The sequence below is a fragment of the Pinus tabuliformis genome, chromosome X, assembly GCF_031772625.1.
Source record: "Pinus tabuliformis cultivar Carrire ecotype Pingquan chromosome X, CPIR1, whole genome shotgun sequence".
Lineage (NCBI taxonomy): Eukaryota > Viridiplantae > Streptophyta > Pinopsida > Pinales > Pinaceae > Pinus > Pinus tabuliformis.
Genome location: NC_142308.1, coordinates 1022377182 through 1022391930, shown reverse-complemented (window position 1 = coordinate 1022391930; position 14749 = coordinate 1022377182). Strand labels below are relative to the sequence as shown.

The 14749-nt window shown below is 37.4% G+C and overlaps 1 pseudogene; it reads right to left on the bottom strand.

Moving 5' to 3' along the window:
• Positions 1-6957: 6957 nt before the first annotated feature.
• On the bottom strand, positions 6958-13992 carry LOC149143214 (putative serine/threonine-protein kinase PBL8 pseudogene; annotated as a pseudogene).
• Positions 13993-14749: the final 757 nt, after the last annotated feature.

Below are 14749 nucleotides of genomic sequence, written 5' to 3'. Positions count from 1 at the left end.
ACAGGTGGTTCAAGTTGTTGATGTGTTCTGATGACTGTTTAATGGTGTCAGTATTCTACATATTCAGTTTGATTGATTGTGTTGATGGATGAGATCTAATAATGGATCAGGATCATAATGACTCATATTTATGTGATCTAATGGACTAGATCGGGTTGCTAACACACATATTATCCTTGTATATGTATTGATCTGGTGATTGGGTGATTCAGAAGATTGATTGATTATGTACTTCAATGATATTAATGGATCCAGTATGAAAATTGGAGAAACGTGGCCTTTCAAATTATGTGTTGTGCTTCAGGTGTATCCAGTCTGAAAATGTATGAAACATGGTACCTGGAGGAGAGAAGATTGTAGGGCGGCACCTACGTACTAGTATCTTAGCTAGTACAAGAGCTAAGGGGGTGGCAGCTCCCTTCCAGTAGCAGCTGAAAACTTTGGATCGTTGTAGCAGGTAGCAGCGTGCGTACTAGTAAATGGATTGGATAGTACAATAACTATGGGGGTTGTAGCTCCCTTCCAGGAGAGACTGGAGAATGAGAGAGGGTTGTAGCTCTCTGCAGGTAGAAGCTTGCGTACTGGTATAAGACTGCACCAGTACAGAAATATTGTAAAAGGATTTTCTTATTAAGAAGAAGATTGAGATGACTTGCAGCAGGTGGTTTTCTCCCACATTGGGTTTCCACCTTATATCATGGTGTTCATGTGTGTGGCTTATGTGTGATGATCTGTTCTATTTTACTGCACCTGTTTGCTGTTAATATGGTTGATAATGTTCTAATGCACTCATTGAAGATCAATTAACTAAATCATAAGTTTACTGAATATACGTGGGTATTCTTAACTGAAGCAGCATAAATGAATCCGTGTATGGAAATGAAAAAGTTTTATTGACTTGATAATACTGATTCACCCCCCCTCTCAGTATTATTTCCAACAATTTGAATACCTCAAGGTATGCATGGTATGTTTTTGTTTTAGCTATTGATTCGGTAAGCCCTAAGGTATGATGAGAATGCCTATTTCTTTAATGGTTCATACATGAATATGAAAATGACTTGGATATATGTCTCCTATGATGAAATTATGCACTTAGTGTTGAACATTTTGACCTTCTTGAATTCTTTGAGGGTATCTAATGTTGATACATTGATACACTTGATGTTTGTCACATCTAAGATCTATCTGTTGGATATCTTGATCCTATAAAGAAGGCTATCACCTTGGCACTAGAAAATGATACTCTTGATACTTGTCATCATGGATTTTATATAGAAGGATAGTTCATTGAATCCTATACATGAGTCTGCTGGTAATTCTTGCGATAAGCATGATGAAATCATATGGAAAGAGAGATTGACACTCTTGTTGTTTTGGTAAATTTTTATTGAATGACCTAATTTGATCTCATTGGTCATGAAGAGCATGATAACCTTAATGTGAGAGGTATAAGTGTAAGATTGATATTCTAGACCTCTTTCTACTTGTGGTCTTTTCTTGATGGTTTATAGTTAAAGTGGATGCAGTAACTTGATGGAGTGACTTGAAAGAAAATGCTATTGTGTTCATAATATTTGAGATATGATGTTGCATCTATCTATTGCTTTGAGTCTAATCACTTGATGAAAGATTGATGTCATGATGTTGATAGCCATCATAGATATATATTTATGATCTAATAGATCTACTATTGCGTGACTCTAGTAGAGACAGGTTGATGACATGAATTAAGATGAATGGTATAGATCCTCAGTCAAAGGGAGAATCTCTTCTCAAGATTCTTAGCCTTATTACTATTTTCATTATGTGATGTTGAAGTATGATTTATGTGCATATGACAGTATTGATCTACAGCAGAGTCTCAAATCTGAAGCCCATACATAAATTAGGGTTTATGCTCCGGTCATACTCATAGATCTAGGAGATTTGATCCCTAGTCACATTCATGCTAAGGCCCAGACACCATCCAGGCAGTTAAAGTTGCTCCCATGCTAACTAGAAGAGAGCGACCATAGGTTTGATTGTTGTTCACCATTATATGAAGCTTTCTAAAGTTGTTTTGACTCTGAATCATGATTTTCCTAACATATTTTGTCATTGTTAATGGATTTCTAAAGTTATTGAGTTAAATTGTTGATCATATAATGAAGTATTCTGCATGAAATGAGATAGTCACCTGGAAGATATCAGGACCACAAATGTATTGCAAATAATAGAAAGATATGATAACAAGTAAAGTTTGAATTTTTTCCATAACATGAACATGCATAATTAACTTGTGTTTATAGGTGATCGGGACATACTTATAAATATATCACTATGTTTGTGCTACAAGAGGTTGGTACGATTTGGCACTATTGGTATATATGAAAAGTGTTTTGTCATGATGCTTGACACTAACTTTGAATTAATGACTGAGATGTGATTTGAATATATATCTCTCTACGATAGCATTTGGACTTGACCTGGTGTCTAGTGATTTGATTTGAGTATTTTTGGTTCCCCCTAATATCAATACTATGTGGGCATGATGACTTATTTGGAGATTGGCCTCCTTATTCTTAGCACAACAGTTGAAATAATGATAGTTGTGATTTGGCATGAAAAATGGAACCTGCATGACTCATCCTTGATGTATGCATTTGCACCTAGTGACAGGATGACTTATATTATGATTCTGAGAATGACTTAATCAAGTTCAGATTGATAATGCATGACTTGTTGGCATGATGAAGTCATGATTTGATATGAGCTACACCTGTCTCCTGGTTGAAAATATTAATACTATGATAATGATGACTTTGATAATGGTCGTGATTTGGCTTATAAACTTTGATGAGTTGACCTTGTTGATTGATGGTATAACATTGAGTTATGTAAGGATAATTATGGTGGCTTAGCAAGGCATGGTACATGTAGAGAGATTTGCATGAAGCAAGCCCCCCGATCTAGATATGTCTATATTTGATAGTTATCTAATGAAGTCAGGATGATGAGTTGCAAGTTATGTCTTTGATATTGATTATGGTTTCAGTTTTATATCCTGATGATCTACTTGTGACAGGTGATGAGCCTCTGATGATATAAATCAGAGGGAGATGGATTATGAAGCCTGAAATAATGTATCATGGCACGATGAATCAATTTCTAGACTTTGGGAAAGAAATTCCATATTACAAAGATATTGGAAAATGTTTCGAATAATGAAAATTGAAAATCCTTGGATACTCAGATTTGAAGTTCAGTATGTTGTTTAACTTGACATGGCATCCGACGGTTGAAGCATTGATGTTTAATTTTGAACATTGATATGTATATGTATGATGTGCATAGAACCTTAATGAATTCATGAGTGAGTTGTTTCACTCACATGTAGTTTCCTCCTAGCATGCTTTGAAATATTTGCATGAGGTGTTCTATTTTGAGAATGTGATATTTCTCCTATGGTATGTATCTACATAGATGTATTTCTGATATTTGAGATTATTTTTTATAAGAATATGTGGATGTTGCTTTAGCATACGATCTACCATGATATCTTGGATCAGAGCTCCATATCATGACCAAGGTTGATCATGATGTTGCTAGCATGGCTAGCTATGAGGCAGAATATTGAAGCTCCTTAGAGAGTTGTTTGATCATGATCTGGATATGACATGGATACCATGGATACATTGTGATTATTCGATTTTCATTAAGTCCCATATTTATAGGTGGGACCGAGATACTCTCATACATTGAAAAAACGCAAGTGTTTGAAACAAGCTCAAGTTTGTGGTTGGCACCTCCTTGAGAGGGAAGATGATTATGATATCCTTTTGTGATTCATATGATTATATATGATCTGACATGATATTTGATTTGATGTTCTTTATGAACGGGAAACAACTACTATTGAGACAAGTTGATGATGAGAGAACTGCTAATCAAGGACAATGAGTAAACTCTTCCCACCCTGCTTGAGCTCCCAATGTGAAGAATTGAGATAAAGGGTTCCTAGGGTTGAGGGAACTTTGGACAATAGGGTGTTACCTTATCTGTTAACCAGGGTAGAAGAATGTTTCTCCCCTATATTTATAGGGTTGTGTTAGAGCCTAGATCAACCTCAGGTTGAAGGGAGGAAATCCTAGGATAACCACAAACCACACTTAACCTAGTAGCTAGCCCTACCAGGTCGGGAGAGGGCTCTCTCCTTGTCAATATCTGTGGAGATGACTGAATCAAATATAGATTTTAGGCTAGGTATAGTAGATCAGGGGATTTTATTGGATTTGTTAAGGGTCGAAAATAGCAAGAGAAAGGATGATTGGACTATGGAATCGATGTCAGTTTCTGCCGGCAAACCTGGGGAAAATTAAGTGCCATGTTCAGCCAAGTGAAGGTTGTAAATGTGAGAAGTATAAGGGAGAAAGCCTGTTGCCCTGCAGGCATCAGACAAAGGATGAATCTGCAACAACAACTTTAGATGAAAGAGAGTCACGAGGTTTCTCAACAGAGCATCTAGCCAAGGATGAATTCTGCTAAGATAACCAATACAACTAACAGCAAAATCATCACGAAAGGGGCATCATTACGGATGAATTCCTAACATATCACTTAGATAATGTTGTAACAAGGTAGAAAAAACATAATGTGTAAATGAATTATGGGAAAAACATACTAAACATCAACACCGTGATGAATCCCAGATCTAAAGGGCAAAAGACTGCTTTATTAAAATGATATTCAGGAAAAAATTTACACAAAGCCAAGACATCCTCTCTGCTGCCAAAATCGAACCCTTACATCTTCAAAACTAATCTTATATATACTAAATTACAAATCTATTTTTATTTCCTCAACATAGGAAATAAAAAATAAAATAAAATCCTATTAATAAATACAATTAATATTAAAATCCTATCATGAAATAATATCAAAACTAAACAATATGATCACTTAATTTGCAACTAATACTCCAAACTATCTCGAGAACCATGAGAAATAATTTTGGAAAACCCAAATTTAGTGAAGGTTTGCCAAGTGAATTAATATTACTGGATCTGCTCCTTTAAGTGTGGAACCATATTCCACAAAATCTGCCCTTTTACTGCTGTTTCAATCTTTGACTGCTGATATTAAGCCCTGAAATCCTCAACCACTGCTGAATTTGTGCAACTGGATCAACAGAATGTGAAGCAGGTTTGCATCCTTCTGTGTCAGAATGTTTTTACTGCCCATCTTTTCAGAAAACCATTACGCTCCTGCTCTTTCAACAGCATCTGAAACTTATCAAGCCTTCGTTTAGAAGAACCTCTATCAAAGAAGTGACCACATGTCTGAAGACAAGTTATCACCATCCGAATGTGAAAACAGTCCTCTGGTGGATCCAGTGTGTCAAGCTCTGCAGTATCATGTCCAAAGAAAAGAACCAAATAAAGAGTATAAAAAAATCACAGATGAAGCAACAAGACAATAACTGTATAGCTCTCCTAGAAGGCGCATGTGTGCTATACATCGCTGCTGCATTCCATTGTCATTTAGCTCGAGACCTAGCCTGATTTCTCCAAAACCTCGTTAACAACAGCAACAACAATGCTTCTTGGTGATGACTTAAGCTTGCCATAAGAGATGCAATAAGGTGTACTTTGACTATACTTTCCCTTGTGAACCTTCATAAAACACTTCAAGACATATGGTTCGTATTCACTCCAGGGTAGTTTGCGAAGTTGAAGGAGAACATGCTCTATAGTCTGAAAAAGAAGTTTCCGCACATACTGATGCAAAGGAGGCCGAACTTTAGAAACCCTGGCAGATTTTTCAGGAGGCTTACAAAGATAATAAGCATTCTCAATGAATGTACTGTGTGGAGCATCAAGATTTTTCACATTTTTCAATCGCATCATTATTTCTAACAATGTTTTCCATGCGTATGGTTGTTTCAGGTGAACGATACAAGAAACGCCCACAGGTTTCGAGCAAATTGCATGCAACATCAATATTGTGATGAGTGAAGTCATCCAAGCAGGACTTCATTTCAACGATAATGACTAGCTGGACCACCAGCGTTATGTGCTTCCCAAAATGTATTATATAGGCCAATGGGTTTTTTTTTGTTTTTTTACACCTTTCCTCAAATTTTCAAATGCCAGCTGCCTTGTTTCAACCCGTCCTTCAATATGCACAGTGAGAAACGATGCAATAAATTCTACAGTCTCAAATCTAGCTTGTTCAATTGGAATATTTGCATCAAGGGACCTCTTGATTTGTTGGGGATGTCGTGGCTAAATTTTGCATGGTTCATTTCGGGAATGATAATAATAGTTTTGACAGCATGTGTATTGAAATTCCCCATTTCAGGTTCTATTCTATATATTTCACCTGCAAGCTTTGCCATGGTAGCCACTTTGAGTTGGCCATCAAACCTGTCAGCAAGGCTCAACACTGGTTTTGGATACTGAGCCAAATTGTCAGAGTTAGTGTCAAAGAAAGAACCCATCTCAATGAAACCCTCTGCTCGCTTCTTTGCAATACTTCTAGCACACCACACACCAATACTGTGACCTACAATAAAAATTTTACTGATAGACAGTTCTCCAAGTATAAATCCCTGTTCTTTCACCCTTGTGATCATCCCATCTATGCTGGGCTTCAATCATTGATGAACTTAAGCTCCTTTCACCAGGATCAAGAATTGTTTCCCACAGACGGAAGGCAGAAATCTTTTATACAAGTTTGATCAGAGGAAAATATGCTTGAGGTGATGTAAATGCTCCAAGGAAAAAAAAGTAAGAGTACATCTATCCCATTATTCAAAGTATACATTAAGGAAACATTTGCCATATCCTTCCTATTTTGTAGAGGTTCCAATGTTTCAACAACATCACTCATGAGAGGCCTTGCCTTAGGATTTTGGTTAAGGCAGTGATAGGCCAAGCTACAAGCTTTCTAGGCACCTTTCATGGAATACTGTTCTTACAGCCTAGGATCAATAATCTGCAGCAACCTCCGCTTATCATTAAAAGTGGACGAGCCCAATCTACCAGGTTGTGTTCTCTGTTTGGTCTAGTCTTATCCATAGACCGTCTTCCAGTAAACAGCTCAAGGAGCACTACACCAAAGTTGTAGACATCACTTCTAGCCGTCAAATGCCCAGTAATAACATATTCAGGAGCTGCATAAAAATATGTCCCCATGACCCATGTCGAAACATGAGTTTCATTTCCCTGCGGTCCATCTTTTGCAAGTCCAAAATCAGATAGCTTAGTTGTATAGTCTGAATCCAATAAAATGTTGGACGTTATAAAATCTCTATAGATAACTGGTTTCTCTGCTCCATGAAGAAAAGCAAGCCCTTTGGTAGCCCCAAGTGCAATCATCATCCTTGTAGACCAAGGCAAAGGAACAGATGCCTTCCGAAATAGATGATTCTCGAGACTGCCACGAAACATGAACTCGTAAACCATCAATCTATGGTCGTCCTCGCAACAGTAACCTATCAGTTTAACCAAATGGGGATGACTCAGCTGTCCCAGAAAAATAACTTCCGTCAGCCATTCCCTGTGGCCTTGAAAACCATTTTTGTTGAGAACCTTCACTGCAACAGGCAGAGGTTTGAGGCCTGCTCTGACATTCTCATCTACATAACCTTTATATACAGTTCCAAAGCCTCCTTCCCCCAAAATATAATCGGAACGGAAACTTTTGGTGATGACCTCTAGTTCAAACAATGTGAAAACCAGCACGTTGGATCCAGAGTCCTGTCTCAGGTCTTCTACAGCCCTGGGAGTTGATGGATTGCTCAGATCTGATGAAGACAAGGATAGTCTCTTAACCGGGGTGGGCTTTCTGCCTATTGCAGGAGATGGGTCTTGTTGTTCTTTCTTGCGTTGATGTTCTTGTTGTGCTAATAGTACCGGCTGTGTCTAGAACGTGCCTGGTTTAGCTATGGGAACAATACTGGTGACAGCAGACTCCTCTCTTGTACCACAGTTTCCCATGATCAATTTCAACCCAAATGCATCCTCCCCTATTCATACCTCCAAGCTCCACTGTTGCACCAACCACACAACAGCACACTATTGCAGTCACTGCAAAAGTGGGTCTAGCATATAAGAAAATGGGCTCTCAAAATCTGTGTTTACACTTGTAGATGAACGGTAATGCGGTGACATGCTCACAACAGAGTTCCATGATTTTCTCTTGGAAAAGCTTACAACACCGCCCAATAAGCTCCTTCTCTAAGCGAATTTAGGTAGGCATATAGACACAAGTTGATGAATGACAGTAAGTAAGGATGACAGCAAATACTAAATGAACATCTAAATGAGACCAGCAGCTATAAACTTTTCACCAACAATATCCCTGTCAACGATGTACAGTGTCGTCTGCATAGGATATCTCTTTCAATCAAAGCAGAGAAACGAGCTCGCCATATGTTGAGATGAGGATTAGCAGCACAGCAAAAGACCTCAAATGCTATGTTCTCTTCTTTTCTATCACAGTCCAGCCACAAAACCAGACACTGACATTTCCTAGCTTCCTCTGGATATTTCAATACCTGAACTGCTGCATGGGAGGGTCTTTGAGCCAATCACTCATTCGGTCATATCTTTTGATCTGGGAGCCGGTTTTTGGAGTGTAATATACTATTGGAAATATCTTTCCGAGATGCTCTTGATGAATAGACTTATGACATGTTTTGTGTTGATTATCATGTGCAAAACATCTAACCAAACCAAACATAGTAAGAGCTCATGTTGATCCTTGGTGACAGGCTACGAAGACTGACTCTAACAAGTTGGAGAATGTTGCTCCCCTATTAGTCTTTGTAGAGTATACCCCAGTTGGGATCATACCTTCAAGAAGGCCAGCTTGACGGGAATATCACTCCTCATTCTGGCCAACGAGTTGATCGTGTACTTGGGTTGTACAATCCAATTCGATTATGATGTAGGTGTTCTGCCATGTGACTATTCTGGGTCATCTATGGGAAGACTAGTAGGAAATAGGATGGGTTGAGATAACCCGATATCATTTTGGGTTGAGGGTAAGCTCCTCAATTAAATTTCAGGGTCGAGGGTGTACTCCCATGTGTGATGAGTTATCCTATTCCTTGGTATGGGTGGAAGTTATTATTCCTCGATGTATTTCTAGGTTGAGACGTGCTCCTTGATGAGATGCTCTCCGATGATGATTGATGATGATATACCTGGTAGAAACTCGCTAGTAGATATTTTAGATAGCAACTTGATGGATAGAGGGTAGCAGTTTGAGCTCCCCTCCGATAACAAATTATTCTTCTTCTAGATCCGAGAATGTTCAACATACAAGCAGGAACAATCAAGAGATAACAACAAATACGAAAAGGATAGATTGAGATATACAATTATGATTTGTGATGATAAGACACTTGAGATGGACATGGCACAATGACTACATGACAGAGATGATCCTTTATGATACGTGATGACACTCAAAGATTCCATATTGGCATATTGTTCGATGGATAGATATTTACAGGTGGAATTATCCCTAGTTGAGAGGGAGTGTTAATTTTTTCAACTATGGTAAAATTCCACCTTTGATAGCTCAAATGACCAAATTAATGATTTAATTAGGTTCCTCTTTTTGAGAGTACCAAAATCGACCTAAAGATCACCCAATTTGGTTAATAGGAATTTGAGTTATGATTATTTTATTCACACCTGTATTATGGAATGGGTCGGCCCTAACCACATGAGTAACTACTTGGGTCAGTCTTAACCCCAAGTGACCCCTTAGGAAATCTTATAAATAGAAGAGACCTCAAGATCATTTGAAACATCATCTCTTCTCTTTTTTCTTGGTTTGTACAAGTTCGACAGAAGGATTTCGCTCAAGGGTCCAAGATCATAGGCGAAAGGTTTGCTCTTGGTTAGGATCTTCTAGATCTCGATCACTGCCACAGAACAGGGAATTCTGGTCTAGGTTGCTAGTACACAAACCTATGAGAATGACTATATACCCTTGGATGCTAGGACAGAGGCTTATGACAGCGATTCTAGGTTTAGAGTAAGAATGGAAGGTTTCGGTCCCTGGTTGCTCACACAACTCGGCTAGGAAGCGACTTTGGGTCTTTGTATTTCAGTGCCATAATCGCATGCATAAATACCTCTTGGAAGTGACTCTGTAGTCAAATTCACTCGCATACTGTATTCATGAGAGCAACCCATAATTTTTAGTCGCTCATAGACAGTGTTGATGAGGACAACCCAGTTCAAATCTAGGTTTGACATCTTGGCTTCAGTTGACTTCAGTGATCAGGTAGATCTGGATTTCTCTCTATTGTTATACAGATCTATAGATTTTTAGATCTGATTTTTTTTCCACTACAATATGTATTGGCCTCATTGATGGTGATAACACTACTCAGCAGTATTCAACACAGTGACAACAATACTTAGCAGTGTTCGGCATAATGACAGCAGTTGACATTAGTTTGTGACATCACATTACAGTCATTAGTATGAGGATTCTGATTCATAGCATGATTAGATTTGTTTCATAGATATCATTATTGTTTTGTGGCATAGATAAAGTGATGGGTCATTGTACTCTCTTTTGTTGCATCATTTGATGATAATTTAAGAAGAAGAATATTTGCAAGGGTTTTCCCCTAGTCGGTTTTTCCCTGGTCTCAGACAAATTCTAATGTCTCTATGTGTGTACATGTTTTCTTCTACTATCCCTTTTACATTCCGTTGCATTGATGATGATGGTGATGTTATTTCTTCCTATGTGATTGCATATGCTGATGCATAATAGCGTAGATCTAAATAATGTAATGATGAAATGGGGTGAAATTAATGTATTAATGGTGAAATGCAACTATCATAGTAAAGAACAATATCGCCCTAACAAAAAATTACATTTATTCAGTTAGAAGTGCTTCATGTTAAGAATGTTTTTTTGGGTTCATCTCTTGGAAAGAGAGATTGACTATATTGAGTATCAACATATTCCGAGAAATTTAAAAACATTAACTAATGCATTAACTAATGCATTTGCTAATTATGTTTTAATTTGGCATTTGTAAAACATATGTAAAGAAATCAATGCAATATTCATCCATATATTGTAGAAGATAGACAGAATTAGAAGTAGTAGATTTCATTAGGTAAATGTCTGTAAAAACTGTGGTTTTTACAAAAATTTCATCCAAAGCCATGAGGCCATGTGGACTTTATTTTTTGATCATGCTGGTACACCATCAAAAAGAAAAAATCTAGCCCTTAAACTAGTGACTACTCATGATGATGATCGTGGTAGCATACAACATCATGAGCTACTCATTGTAGCAAGCGAATAATAGGTCTAGGAACCCCCACAATGTGCCTCTGATACCATAGAGGCAATTCATCTATCCTAACATCCGGGATGTCGAGGGTCAACCTCTCAAGGTTGTACTCTAACTCAGTCAATGCCTCTACTGCATCCAGGTTCGGCAGTGCGAGAGCTACTAGATGCTTATCACGCCTATAATATCTGCCTAACCCTATCAGTCTCACAGGGCCACATTTGCATGATCATTTCGGACAATTAGTTTTGGATGCCAAAAAATAACAAAAAAAATGAAAATTTCGAAAACAAGCAAAGTGTGAATTTTTACCTAGATTTCCCCATTGCATCCAGATGGCAGTGGAATATCTGGATCACGTATGTAATCCATGCTTGCATATCGAAAATATTCAATCATGATGATTTGATTTTCTAGCCACTCAAAGAATTGAAAAGTATCCCATATCATTGGTCTTTAGAGAGTGAATGAAAGTGAGAAAAGGGATCCGTTAGAGAGTGAATGAGATTGTTATCACAAAATCTGACCCTGATAGGCTGCTCATCAAGTAGACTCTGAGTAACTCTTTCAAACCAATCTTTTGGTTGAGGCTTAGCCTCCTCAACCTAAGAGGGCTCTCTCAATAGGTTTAAGATTTTTGATTAATGATTAGATGGATATCTCTAGGAATAAAAATTGGACAAAAATGTATATCTGGTTGAATCAAAGATTAGAAAACATCTATTGGGCTATGGATTCAAGATATTCTTCAACAACACATCATGATCAGCAAAACATGGAAGTCGAGGCACTTGGAGTTTAGGTTTATAACTGAAACAATAACACAGTGAATAAACGTAGTTTACAAGCATGTGAAGGAAGTTAAGGCATTTACCAATGAATTCTAAGTAACACAAGCTCATACCACTGCAAATAAGTAATTGAAAAATTCCATAGAAACATCAAACAAATAAACCCCTTGTGAATCTTGAGTAGTAAAACTGATCTCTGTATTTAGTTGAAAAACACACAGTCTGCTTCTATAACACAACTTCTTTTGCTAATACCAATGCCAATCTTGAGGAATTCAAACTCATGCTTAATATAGAGTCCTTAAAACCTTGGATTCTATGATCCATCCTTAGGAGAATTCAAATTTCTAAAATTTACACCTATCTACTCATAAAACAAACTCTTAATTACAAGCTGACAGCTAATTGTCTTTTAGGAGTCCTAATACAAATAGGAGTGAAACTCCTAAAACATGTTTCAAAAACCTTATCTAAGACTTAAATACATTCTATGATAGCTTCTAATCCATCTCTTCAACCTTTATGATACCTCCAACATTGTTACCAACCCTGCTGATCCGTGGCCTAACTGTCCAGAAATTGTCTTTGAACATGTGTAACACTGGAAAATTCTGATTTCTGAAAATATGGCCTCAAAGAAAGCCTTGTTTCTCTCAACTGGTAAAACTTTTGAGGAAATTGAGACAGGTTATTGTATCTGGAGATTTTATTAAGAGAAACCTCTTTCATAATTCTAAGATACTTTTTCATTTGGCTAGAAACTGATCATGAACTGAACTACTAAAACCAGAAAACAGAGTTTTTCTCTCAATGACTTTCAGCAGTTTTGTAGAGCACGTTGGGTCATAAATTTCTCCCACCTCATAACGAATTTAAATAAACTGAGAGAATTTTTTTGTATTTAAGTATGTTAGGAAGAAAAACCTCTTTCCATTTTCAAAAATGAGTTTTATATTGCTCAGGAACCCCCCTAGAAGTTAACTACTGAAAACAGAAATACAGGGTTTTTGCCTCATTAGCTTGTTTTTGTAGTGCAGCTTTTATACCACTGTAAAACACTTCTTTGACCATTCTTTCTTCTACTTTTCAATCTGAGTCTTCATCTGTGATCTTAATCTTTCCATCAGCAACATCAAAATTTGAAAACCAGCAGTCTTTACTTCCAAAATGCATCTATAAAGTGCTAAATAGTCACCTTCAGCAGTTTCGTAGCGTGCTACAAAACTGCTATGTATGCACCTTTTTTTTAACACAGTTTTCAAAAATCTGCAGTTTTGGGAATTTTCAAAATTTCATAAATATTGATCTGATCACCAAAAATCAAAACAAGTTAACCTTATGAGATGTTCTTCTTCACAAATGACCTTCTCTTTAATACCAAAATTGTTTTAAGGTATACCCTTTACTGCCCTTTTTCATAACCCTGTTTCATTATTGTTGTAGCATTTCTTCAGATTTGGTTAGTTGTATTTCTAGGTCTTCAATTTGCCTCTTCAATCTCATGTTTGTAGCTCTCAGTTGAGCATTAATCTTCCTTACAAATATGGCTTCTTTGATTACAGGAATAGTCCAGGTAAAGTATTGAGTTTCACTATTTACTATTTTTGGTTTGGACACCTTTTTAGCTTCCCAGAAAGCCTTCATCCTTTTGAAATTTTTCGTTTCAGCAACATGCTCTCTTGCTTTCACTCTTAGTCTAGAAATTTCATTATTGGCAGCTTTTAACATTTCTTCCATAACCTCATAACTGGCTTTTTCTGTTTGAGTGGCAGGAACTATGATTTTGTCACCTTTAGGTCTTGGAGACGGAATGTCAATCAACTCTTCTTGAATAGCAGATGTTTCTTCTGTTCTCCCCAGCTCAATATTGGACTCTTGCATCTTCTTGGATATCTTGGTTAAGCGTTTTCTGGGTTTGAAAATAAATGTTGTGACATCATCTTCAAATTCCAATTTCTTGGAGGGTTTCATTTTCTTTGACTTTCGTTGATCAGATTATGCCTGCACCAAAGGGGATTCTGCAATATCAATGGATTTTAAAATATCATTTAAATCACCCTTCAAGCTGGAACCTTCTCCCGAGATCACTGTTTTACCTTTCTCCTTTGCAATTTGACTTTTAATCAATCTCTTTTGAACTGGTTTGTTGGTTGACTATTCTTGTGTCATTCCCTTAACCTCAGGCATCTTTTCCTTTGTAGATTTAGGAGTTTCAAGGATGACTACTGGTGTTTTTCTTACTTGTTCTTTCTTTTGGGTTGTGTTATATTCTTTCCATGACTAGCCCATGTAGATAACCAGGGGGTTTCTGCCCCCCCTCATTGCGCTAATTGCATAGCGGGGGGGTCACAGGGGGTTTGAAGGGTGCAGGTAACCCCACTCTATGGGATCCGGGGCGGACCCACCTATGGTTTTGTGCATGATTTTCGCACATGTTTTTTTGACGCGATGCTTTTCGGTCCATGGTATTGGACGCGATTGTTTTTGGTCCATGGTATTAGATGCTTCGACATGTATAAATATATATTATAACATTGAAAGGAACATAATGAAAAATCAAGCTGGTAGTCCTGGTTTTGGAATCCAGGGGAAAATCTTTGTGTATATGTGTTTTATGTGTTATGCTCTTGCATTGTTT